The following is a 12,273-nucleotide window of genomic DNA, read 5'->3' on the forward strand; positions in this document are numbered from 1 at the left end:
TCCTCTCAGCAGTGCAATGATCCAAAACAGCTTCAAAGAACTCATGATAGAAAATGTTCTCAACACCCAGAACAAAGAACTGTGGAATATGGATGCAGATTGAACCTTACTGTTTCTACTTTTGTGTCGGTTTTTTTTCTTCTTTTTTGAGGTTTGTCCCTTGTGCTCTGATTCTTCTTTCACAATATGACTAATGCAGAAATATGTTTAATGTGATTGTATATATATATATATATATATATATATATATATATATATATATAAAACCCATATCAGACTTTCTGTCTTGGGGAGGAGGGAGGGAGGGAAGGGTGGGAGAAAAATTTGGAACTAAAAATCCAATGAAAACAAATGTTGAAAACTATCCTTACATGTACCTGGAAAATAATAAAATACTTTTATTTAAAAAAAGAATTTACTGTGAGCTTGGCAATGTGCTAAGTACTGAGGACACAAACAGACAAACAAAAAGAACAAGCTTGGTCCTTGGCAAGGAACTTAGATTCTAATGGGGGAGATAATGTGTAGAGAGTAGATGAAAAATAATCTCAGAGGTGAAGGCTCTAGCAACGGGGAAACTGGGAAAGGCCTCCTGAAGAAGGTGGGGTTTGAGCTAAAGCCACAGAAGCTAAGAGATGGAGGTGAGGGGGGAAGAGCATTCCAGGCATAGGAGACAGCCTGTACAAAGGCATGAAGAGGGTAGCTGGGAATAAATACAACACTGTGGACCAAGAACAGTTGGGTTCAAATCCTGCTTCTACCATTTAATAGTAAATGTGTGACCGTGGGCAAGTCACAAGGTTTCCTAAGGTTATTGGGAAGAAAGTAAAAAGTGGCATGAACATGTGACTTTTAATTATTCAAAAGGCAGCACAGCCCAGTGAGAAAAGTACCGGCCTTGGGGGTATAAACCTAGCCTGCCAGGACTGAGACTTCTTAGCTGTGTACGTTGTTCTCTAACCTCTCTGAGCTTGGCTTCCTCACTTATAAAATAAGAATATTTGTGTTGCCTTGACATACCTCACAGGACCGTCGTTAGGGAAAGCACTTTGTAAAACCTTAAAATGTCACAGAAATGCCAGATCATTTTGTCAAAGCGATTTTACTATTTTTAATGAAGTGCTCTTCCTCTCTGTAACAGGACTGGGGCAGGTATTGTCATTTCACTCATGAGAAAATTGAAGTCCAGAGAATTGAAATGATTTACCTAAGGTAATACAAGTTATCCCTGGCATCAGGAATAAACATAGGTTTCAGGACTCCCAGGATTTTTCTCCTATGCTATAATGCCCTCAAACTTCTTCAGATAAGTGCCCATGACATCATCTGGGCCAAAAGAAGGGGTAGCCCCCACATCCTGCCCTACCACTCACCTCCCCTACAAGTTTAGTCTTCCTTCCTGCTGCCAGCCCTGGCCTGAATTAGAGCTCACAGATATGTTTCAAGGATAGAGCCTTTCCTACTCCCAGGCCTCCCTCTCTGAGACATTCTGTGCTTTCTGATCTAAGCCCACCCCTCCTCTTTCTTCTCACAACCAGTCATTTCCTAGTCTTTTGTCCAGGAAACACCTACCTTGTCCAGGTGCTCTAGGACATCCCACAATGACATGTGGTGTGATGGCCTCACAGCACTATATTTGGCCTTAGCTTTTAGGGCAGGTAAACGAGGCAAGGGCTTCTCTGAAATACAAGCAAACAGAAGGAACATCCCAGTAATCTGTGATGTGGCCTCTTTTCCCTCCATTCCCATCCCCATTTTTCACATGGTTATGCAATATGCCCTTATTATAGTGTCAACAGGAATACTGGGCCCATTCCTGGGACAGACCTGTGGAATTCCAGGTAGAGTCACTTTGCATTCATAGGTGATCCCTGTGTGAGGCTCCCTTAGTAGTCACAAGTCCCTGAGACTGGTCACAGGAAGGCCCGCTGCCCTGGAAGAGGACCATCTGTCACTTAAGCCCATCCCTCACACTTCTGCCTAAGTGTAGAAACTGTCTGAGGAGCTGCATGCGACCCGGTGGAGTTTAATCTATGAAGCTGGACCAAGATGCAGGCAGGCTTCAGAGTTCAGTAGGTACCAGATACCTGTGATGGTGCTGAAGAACTTCCGCAGCTTGAAGAATTTGGGCATGGAATCTCCAGCCTCTGTCAGTATGGCGTCATAGTCTGCAAGAAACCAAAGATACACAAGTGGGCACTTCTCCAGGGCCATGATTTGCTATAGAACAAAGGAAAAGAAATCCTTAGATCAAGAAGCAGGCTCCTTGTTGGGGCCAGTTTGGGAACAAACCTTGAGATATGCTCCTAGAAGGGCCAGTTTACCAATTGTCTGCAAATTAAAGCCACCTTCAGAAACCTGGCTTCCTCTAGAAAACAATGCAAATCTTGCTATCTTTTTCAGTGATAGTTGTACCTACTCTAATGTCCCTCATTATATACTGGTTCTAGAAGAAGAGTTATCATACTTTTTTTGGTAAGGCAATTGGGGTTAAGTGACTTGCCCAGGGCCACAGAGCTAGTAAGTGTTAAGTGTCTGAGGCTGGATTTGAACTCAGGTACTCCTGAATCCAGGGCTGGTGCTTTATCCACTGTGCCATCTAGCTGCCCCGCTTTGTGTCTTTCTTTAATCAGACTGTTAGTGTCCAGTAACAAATACAATCTTGGTGTATCAAACCCTGGACTGTGAGGAGAATAAATACTGTGAAGAGAAGACAGGAGAGACACTTTACCTGCCCGTTACTGGGAGCTCATAATCAAATAAGGAAGGCACCAGTCCCCGCCCACAAAGAGTTTACAAATCTCTAGCTGAAAACCTAGAGCTGTCTGTGGACCCAAGAGAGAACTGACAGTTGAGAGCTGAGCTGCAAAGAGAGGCCAGCCCCAAGAGCTGCTGAGTTCAACAAACCTTCCCTTTCTTAACTAGATGATATTTTTCTTTTCCCCTGGTTCTGGCTTCTCTCTCTGACTCTACAAGTTAATAGAAATGCCTTTCAGCACCTCTGTCCTACTGCTGTTGCTGTTGGAAAGTGATGATGCCATGCAGTGTTAACACCATGTTATCTATTTAGAAGTATGGATGGGCTTTTCTCTGTTTGAATCAGAAGGGACAATGCCATTGGGTGGGCTAAAAATTGAGTCCAGCCCCTGGAGGGTTTTAAACAGCAAAGGCTGCCAACAGTCTGCTATTAGGCATTTCTAGTCAGGCCAGGCCAGGAATGCTTTGTGGAATGGAAACCCTGTAGGGGGGAAGAGGGTATATGCCTTTCATCCCCAGCCCCATAAACCATAGGGTCTAACTCTCCAAGAGACATCCCCATCCAGAAAAGGGCCCAGATGACTAAGGACTTTGTAAATAGGGGAAAGCTATCAAACCCAATAGTTCCTGAGACATGGGCAGGCTTAGCCACATAGATCACCTATATGGGTGTCTTAGTACCATTATATATTCACTCAGTTTGTGCCCACTCTTACTAAACATGCTATGCATATTTTGGGGAGCATATACTTCAGGTTTCTGGGGGGAGTTCATGGGAATGTTCTGTAGATACTGTTCTCACTATGCCCCCTTTTAATGTATTTGCTACAGTTGCATCAGGTCAGGACTAGCAAGCCCACATGGTAGCCTAGAGCCTGTGTCAGTAGCAACCACTTTCTGGGGGCCTAATCTGAGAATTCCAATGCAAGGGTGGCCCAGAGGGATGCTTCACTTGTAGCAGTTATTCAAATAGACTATTAGTTCCCTGAGGGCAAGGGCTATCGTTTTTGTCTCTGTATCCTAGCATCTAGGACAATGCCTGGCATATTGTAGGTATTTAATAAGTTCTTATAGATCTATTGATTCAAGTTCAGAAATTTGGGCAACAGATGCATCATGAAGCACTATTTGTTGTTCTGCCTGTAAAGTTACAAATAGCCCAGGCTATTCACTATCTGCTACCAAGCTCCACCACAAAATCCCAGTAAGAGGGGTAGGGAGGGGGCAGCTAGGTGGCACAGTGGATAGAGCACCGGCCCTGGATTCAGAAGGACCTGAGTTCAAATCTGGCCTCAGACACTTAACACTTACTAGCTGTGTGACCCTGGGCAAGTCACTTAACTCCAATTGCCTCACCAAAAAAAAAAGAGGGGTAGGGAGTAAAAAGGCCTTAATTCCACTCCCATTCTACAATGGCACTTTTGAGACAAACAAGTCACAAGGCTGTAAACGTAGAAGTGAGGAAGGGAAAGGGAGAGATCATTAGTAATCACTTACCATAGCTGGTGACAACAGCTTCGTATTGACCAAAATGTATGGCCCCATTCATGAAACCAAAGTTGGTTCCTCCATGAAACATGTAGAGGTTGATGGAGAAACCCTTTTTGATGATAAAGGACACATTCCTCACCATTTCTACAGAAGGGTAAAAGCAAAAGGAGAACCTAGGATAGAATTTGAGTCTAAAAAGTAACAAAAGTTCCCAAAAGATATGCATCAGCTCTTTCCATCCTGGTTTACATTCAACTCAACAAGCTCTCTCTCATCATCTTCCTCAAGTCCTCAGACCTAAGAAATGGGCATATTTGGCCAGCAACTCTTCTTCTATTTCCAACCATCAAAATACTATGCATCGTTCAAGGTCAAACTCAAGTGTATGGTCCCTTATTTTTGCTAATTAGGCAATTATTATATCTTACATTGTATTATTAATCCTTAAGTACATGTCTTATCACCTTTGCTACATCATTATATATTTCTTGAGGACAGGGACTGCTTTATTATTGTAGCACACTAAGCCTCAGAACTGAACACAGTCTTAATATAGTAACGGCAAGCTTTTAATAACTATTTCTTGAAATAATAAATGAATGCAAAGGTGGGTCTAAATGTACTGATATCTCAGAATAATTTTGTAATTTTTTTAAAATTTGATTAATTTAATCATAAAGGTTAATTATTGATAGAAAAATTGTGGAACTAGAAAGGACTTCAGAAATTATCTCATCCAAAATCCTTAATTTAGTACAGATTAAGAGAGCCCATAAAGGTGAATCACAGAATTGGAAGGAAGGCTTGGAGGCCATCTTATCCAATTCATTCCAAAACAATAATGCCCTCAATAACATCTCACATCCACCTAGTGACTGAAGACTTGCAGTGAGCTAGAATCCACTACTTTCCAAGCCAGTCCATCCATTCCACTTTTGGCCAGATCTGTTAATATAGAAGTATGTCTTTACATGAAGCCTAATCTATCTCTCTGGAACATCTCTAAGTGGCTCATATTTTGGCCCTACAGTGTCATGAATGATGGATCCAATCTTCTTTCCACAGGATAGCCCTTCAAACACTTGAAACCATACTCATGCCTTCCCTACCCCATGTTTTCTCTGAACTAAACACCCCCAGTTCTTTCAATCAACCCTTTTATTTCTTGGTCTCCAGTTTTCTCCATACTGGTTGTCCTTCTCTGAGTATGTTCCAACAAGGTCAGTTTCCTACTTTAGTGATGGTCATAATAGGATAGAATACTCCAGATATGGATCTTGTACCTGTTGTGAAAATTTCTAAATCTGACAAAGAAAAAGAAACAGCGAAGTCTCCAAGCTGTAGAAAATAGGTTTATTGAGAGAGGGATCCTGTCTCACAATAAAGCCAGTCTCAGGTCTAGGACCCAAAGACCCAGAGTATAGGAATCCCAGTAGTTTTATAACCCTACAGGCTCTTCCCATTGCACCCTCAGAGCATATCACAGATGGTACAGAAAGAGTACATTGAAACCAGTCACCAACAAATAAATCATACACATGAGCATTTAGTGACAGTGACGGAATCACCAAATGTAACTGGCACTCAGCCAGCTCACTGATCTGGCCCAGACTGTGTCACATATTGTGTCACAAAATGCTATGATCCTGAGTCTCAATGTTGATTGGTTCCTTCAGCTTAGAGGACACTATTTCTAGTGTTGTGGTTGACCACAATGCACCTTTTAAAAAGGGACAGTACAACTAAGCTGGTATGACTCTTTGTTGAACATGTAACCACAATGGAGAGAGACAAAGGTCCAGTCCAGTCAAATTAAGTACTGCGTTAACTTAAGCCACTAAAGATTATTCTGAACACATAAAGAACAAGTGTTATAATATCCACACTGACTAACTAAAGAGACTATAGAATACTTAATCATCACTTGTCTCACATAACACTGATTATTACAACAGTTAAATCACTGATATTTAAGGGGTGGGGAAAACCTCACTCACAGACCAGAATAGACATCCAGACTCCCCATATAGTGTCATTTTTACTACAGTACACTGCTTAGAGAAATAATACTTCTCCAAGAGAGAATATTTTTTTCTTTCTTTTTTTTTTTTAGTGAGGCAATTGGAGTTAAGTGACTTGCCCAGGTTCACACAGCTAGTAAGTGTTAAGTGTCTGAGACCAGATTTGAACTCAGGTACTCCTGATTTCAGGGCCGGTGCTCTATCCACTGTGCCACCTAGCTGCCCCCAAGAGAGAATATTGTAAAGTGCTTAGCATAGTGCCTGACACACAGTAGGTGCTTAGTAAATGCTATGTCCTCCCCCACACCCTCTCTCCTAAGAGAAGTAACTCTCTGTGAGATGCAGGAGAACATATATTTAGGAAGGTAATTGTGCTAAATAAAAAAATGATAACACTCATTTAAAAACTAAACAAAATGGACTTTCAAATCATCCACACCACTCTACCCTTCCATTGACTATTCCCCAATATCATACCAAGGGCTTACCACAATCTTTTGTACATATAATAGGAGCTTTTAAATGCCACCTAGCATTGTACATAGAATGCTGGACTTGAGGTCAGGAAGAGCCATCCCATTCTGAAACACTCTGAAACAGTTGAAAAATCCCCCTTCTAACATATATCAGCTGTGTGACTACCCTCTCTAAGCCTCAGTTCTTCAACTACAAAATCGGATGATAATAATAATAACTATAAAATCTATAAAGTACTTTTCAAATGTTAAAGTGTTATATAAATATCATTATTATTGGCTGAGCTGAATTGAAATTAAATGAATAATTAAGAATTAGCTATTTGATTTGCTTATATATAGATACCCATGAAGTTGTGCTCCAGGAGACTTTCTGCCAGCTCTAACTACAAGGCTTAATTGACAATGATACAGGTTATTGTCTCATATACAAGCTGCGAAGTCAAGAACTAACTGCAAAGCATTCACCATCAACATCAGTGACATAGTGTGGGTCACCCCATACATCGAACCATCCTGTCCAAAATTCCATCACCATTGTGGGCTTATTCCCCTAGGAATAAATTAAACCACCCATTGTAGAAAATGATTGACCAGAGGAGAAAGTTTTAACTCAGTTCAACACATTTACTAAGCAACAATATCTAAGTGATATTGTTTTATTTTCATTGCTCAGAAAAATACAAAGTTTCCATAAAACATGGCCCCTGCCCTAATGGAGATTATAAGGACAATAAGACACAAACATAGGTAACCATAATACACAATGTTGCACATAGGTTCATGAGAAAGATATAAAACAAAGCGATATGTCCATTTACTAATTCAATTGGTTAATGAATGAATCAGAGGAAGCTTCTTTGAGTCAAGTTTTGAGTCATCTTTTAAAAAAAAAAAGAATAGTAGGCCATTGCTTGGGGCAGAGAAGGATGAGGATATTCAAGGCATGGAACAGTGTAATTAAATGCACAGAAGCCAGAAAGTTCAGGATGTATTTAGCAAATAGAATTTTTGTCAGGAGCACAGAATGCATGGAGGAAATTAATATTCGTCTAGGAAAGCAGGTGGCACCATATTGTGAACCCTTGAATGCCAAGTAGTTAAGTCTGAACTTTTGTTAGCAGAGTAAAGATATGACTGGATCTATACCTAAGAAAGATTATTCTGGCATTGCAGGGAAGAGAGAATGGTTGCAGGAAGACCTGCTAGAAGAATATTGCAATTGGTCAGGCTGGTGATGATGAGTCCCTATACTAAAAGCCCTGAATCTCCTAAAGTAGAATGCCAGAAAGACCTCAGGGATCCTTCTCAAATACAGGCTGATAACAACTGATAACTATAAGGTAGAAATTACCAAAGTAGCGGTAAAAGATTAGCCAAGAGCAGATTGTTCCCAATTTCAAATATTGGGCTCTACAATCTTGCCTCCCATGTCTATCTGCCAATCTACTGTGTCTATAGGCATGGAGCATGAGAAAGGACCAAAACTGACACAGAAGACTAACAGTTTCATAAGGTTTTAAGGCTTTATATGGCACAGAGAAGCATTAGTTTTTGTCAGAGTTAGGTCTATTTTTAAAGAACCTCCAAATCATCCCCCTGATTCTAAAGTCAGTGGCCAAAGTACCTTTAACTTGTTTGAAATGAGCCAACCTATGCACTACCCTACCTTGCCTGAGATACACAAAATGCTGTGCCCAGGACAATTAAGTGCCTCCTGTTCATTTATGAAGTTTGAGGCCAACATTCTAATGTTAACTTTCTTCTATTTGTTGTTGAAGGAAAGAAATAGGCAGTTGTTCAATCCCCTAAAAATCTAATTCTTTGACATGACAGCAATTTTCCCAATTTGCTCATAGACATCGCCAATATTGGCTGTAGAGCAATGGGGAGGTTTGTACAGTTTGGGGGGGAAACAGGCTGTTAAAGTGCAGAGGCAGGACACTGGGGTTCCCTAGGTTAAGGGTTTGAGAAACAGAAGGGGAGCAGACCAAATGATGATCTGTGAGTCACTGACTCAAAGCAAAGAAAGCCAAACAACACACTCTAGATAAGAGTTGGTCTAAAGTATGGTGGAGTTATTAAAGGCCTCTGTTCTGGACATACTTATATCAATCCACAATTATTGGCTCAAATGCTTCATAATGACACATGACTCGCTAGCCAAGTCCTTTACCAAATTCCTCTCATAGGCAAACTTGATCTTATCTATACCTACAAAGTCTCAAATAAAAACAAAACTTAGTCACAAAATCAACTAGAATTCTTGAAATAAATGAAGCATTTTTAAAGTATTTTTAAATCAAAGGAGAAAAGAAAGTGCAGAAGAGAATACAAATAGAACTATTTTGTTATTACCATGTTAAATATATATATATATGCATACATACATATATATGCATATTACAAATGTATATTTCTCTAAGCTTTAATATCTTAAAACTGCAAAAAGAATTTTGGAATACCATGAATGTGAAAAAGTTGATTTTTTTTTGGTTCCATTCTATATCTCACCACTTTACTAAAGTTATTTCAATTAATATTTAGTTGGTTTTCTAGAGTTCTCTAAATAAACCTTATTATCTAGCATTTCTAGAGCTACATTGAGTAATAGAGGCAACAATGAACATTCTGTTCCATCCTGTTTCCATAATATTTTTCTAAGGCTGAAACAGGAATGTTGAAGTCTCCAACAATTATTGACTGAAAAATACAGATCTTTTTGTAATTCAACTGTTTTATCCTTTAATTACTTAGATGTTATACCATTTGGGGCAGACATATTTATATTGATATAATTGCTTCACTTATGGTACCTTCATTTACAACATAATTTTCCTGCTCTCTCTTAACGTTTTTTTAATAGTATTTTTCAATTACATATAAAGATAGTTTTCAACATTCATTTTTGTAAGATTTTTTTTTCTTGTTTTTTTTTAGTGAGGCAATTGGGGTTAAGTGACTTGCCCAGGGTCACACAGTTAGTAAGTGTTAAGTGTCTGAGGCCGGATTTGAACTCAGGTACTCCTGACTCCAGGGCTGATGCTCTATCCACTGCGCCACCTAGCTGCCCCATTTTTGTAAGATTTTTGAGTTCCAAGTTTTTCTCCCTCCCTCCCCAATTCCCTCTCCTCTCCTGAAGCCAGAAAGCTATCTGATATAGTTATATATTACAATCAGGTTAAACATATTTCCACATCAGTCATATTGTAAGAGAAAAATCAGAACAAAAGGGAAAAAATGTGAAAAAGAAGAAACAAAACAACAACAAAAATGAAAAAAGTATGCTTCAACTGCATTCAAATTCCATAGTTCTTTTTCTGGATGTGAAGAGCATTTTCCGTCATGAGTCTTTTGGCATTTTCTTGGATCATTGTATTGTTAAGAAGAGCTAAGTCTATCACAGTTGATCGTCACACAATGTTGTTGTTACTATATACAATGTTCTCTTGGTTTTGCTCATTTCATTCAGCATCAATTCATGTAGGTCCAGGTTTTTCTGAAATCTGCCTGCTCATCATTTCTTTTTTTTCTTTTTTTTTTTTTATTTTTAGGCAGGGCAATGAGGGTTCAGTGACTTGCCCAGGGTCACACAGCCAGGAAGTGTCAAGTGTCTGAAGCTGGATTTGAACTCAGGTCCTCCTGAATCCAGGACCAGTGCTTTATTCACTGTGCTACCTAGCTGTTCCTGTTCATCATTTCTTATAACACAATAGTAGGGGGCAGCCTCTGCTGTCTATATATTCCTGCTCTATATATTCCTGATATACATAGTAAATACTCAATAAATGCTGATTTTAATGAAACACAGAAAATGAAAAAGTACTCTAAGAAAATGTATCAGAAAATGGGATCTGGCTTTCTGTGGTACAGTTTAATATAGACAAATGATAAATTCTTTCTTGGTCAAGAACAAATTGTATCTTCAAACTCAGGACAGATAAGGAAAGAAATGAAGGTAGAGTTTAATGTCATCTTGAACTTATAATGGTGGATTACAAAAATTTCTGGAAAAAATATGTCTATGAAGTAGGACATTTATTATTAAATGGGAAATAAGTTGAACTCCAAAGCCAATTTTCTATCTACTGTGCTGCAAATGCTTCTGTTTACAAACTATGTATTTAATAATGATGATGATGCTAACAAATCATCTTTATAAACATCACAGTTTATAGGGCACTTTCCTCACAATAATCCTTTGAGATGGATAGTGTCAGTGTTATCTCCATTTTACAGAGAAGCAACTTGCCCAAAATCACACAGCTCATAAGTGATGGACCTGGGATTCAAACTTAAGTATTCTGACACCAATCTAGTACAGAGCTCTTTCCACTAAACAAAACTACCTCCATTATTTCATTTTAATTTAATTTAACTTTACTATAAAGTTCACTAGTATACATTATAGAGAAAAACTCTTTCTCCCCTTTTTAAAGGTTAGGACTTTTGCCTATCTTATGTCTTCTAAAATCTCTCGTGAGTATAAATAGCAAGTGTTTCTTTTCTGGCCAGAAACTCTGAGGGGCTTCTCCTCCCAGACAGATTTTTTTTTGTGTGTGAAAGCCATCTAGGCCATCTTTTGTCCTAATTCTTACCTAGTCTTTAAATATTAAATGGGTGTTGCCTCAGACAAACTAAGACCTGGGGAAGATCTTAGCTTAAAAAGGCTAAGTTCTCCCACTGAATCCAGGGCCATTGCCAGTCATTCTGACCCATATCTTGCCCTAGTCTCTGATGACTGGAGGAGAGAGTCAGGTTGATGAATTTGCAGAACCCTGCCTCACTTAAATCCAATTTGCTTGCAAGCCAAGACATCACTGTTGTGATGTCATTGGTTCTCTTTGAGAACAAAAGATGAACAATAATTTATCTCTGTAATGCCTCACAGATCAATAAGAGTGGTCTGGCAATTATTTCTGTAAGACCTGTAGGTACCTTGAGGCATCATTTGTCTGAGCCAAGAGATAACAATTCATTTCAAGTTGCCAGGAGCTCTCTTACTATCATCTAACTCATTATTTGATCCAATTCCTTTTTTTAAAAAAAGTAATTTACTGTGAAATTAATTTTCACCAACAAAACTAATTAAACCTTTAAACAATCTTTACATTGAAGTAGAGCATTGAATTTGGAATCTGAAAACAAGGGTTCAGATCTTGTATTTTGCTTCTTAATAGCTGTATGACAACAGACAGGTCATCTAAGCCTATTTCAGTCTCCATTTCTTCATTTGCATGGTGAGGAAGTTGGGCTGGAAAATCTCAAAAGTTCTTTCTACCTGTAGAGCTAAGTAACAAAGAGGATAGAGTGTTGACCTGGAGTCAGAAAAAGTTGAGTTTAAGTGCAGCCTCAGCATTTTATCAGTCTTCTAACCTTGGAAAAATCACCTTTCACCATGCATCAGTTCATGTAAGTCTTTCTGGGTTTTTCTGAGATCATCCTGCTTGTCATTTCTTATAGGACAATAATATTCCATTGCAATCATATGCTACAGCTTGCTTAACCATTCCCCAATTGATGGGCAT

The 12,273-nt window shown here is 39.1% G+C and overlaps 1 pseudogene; it reads right to left on the reverse strand.

Annotated features, from left to right (window-relative positions):
• The window catches only part of LOC122747821, a 94,475-nt pseudogene that overhangs the window by 10,823 nt on the left and 71,379 nt on the right, over positions 1–12,273 (reverse strand).

Source organism: Dromiciops gliroides, chromosome 3 (assembly GCF_019393635.1).
Source record: "Dromiciops gliroides isolate mDroGli1 chromosome 3, mDroGli1.pri, whole genome shotgun sequence".
NCBI lineage: Eukaryota > Metazoa > Chordata > Mammalia > Microbiotheria > Microbiotheriidae > Dromiciops > Dromiciops gliroides.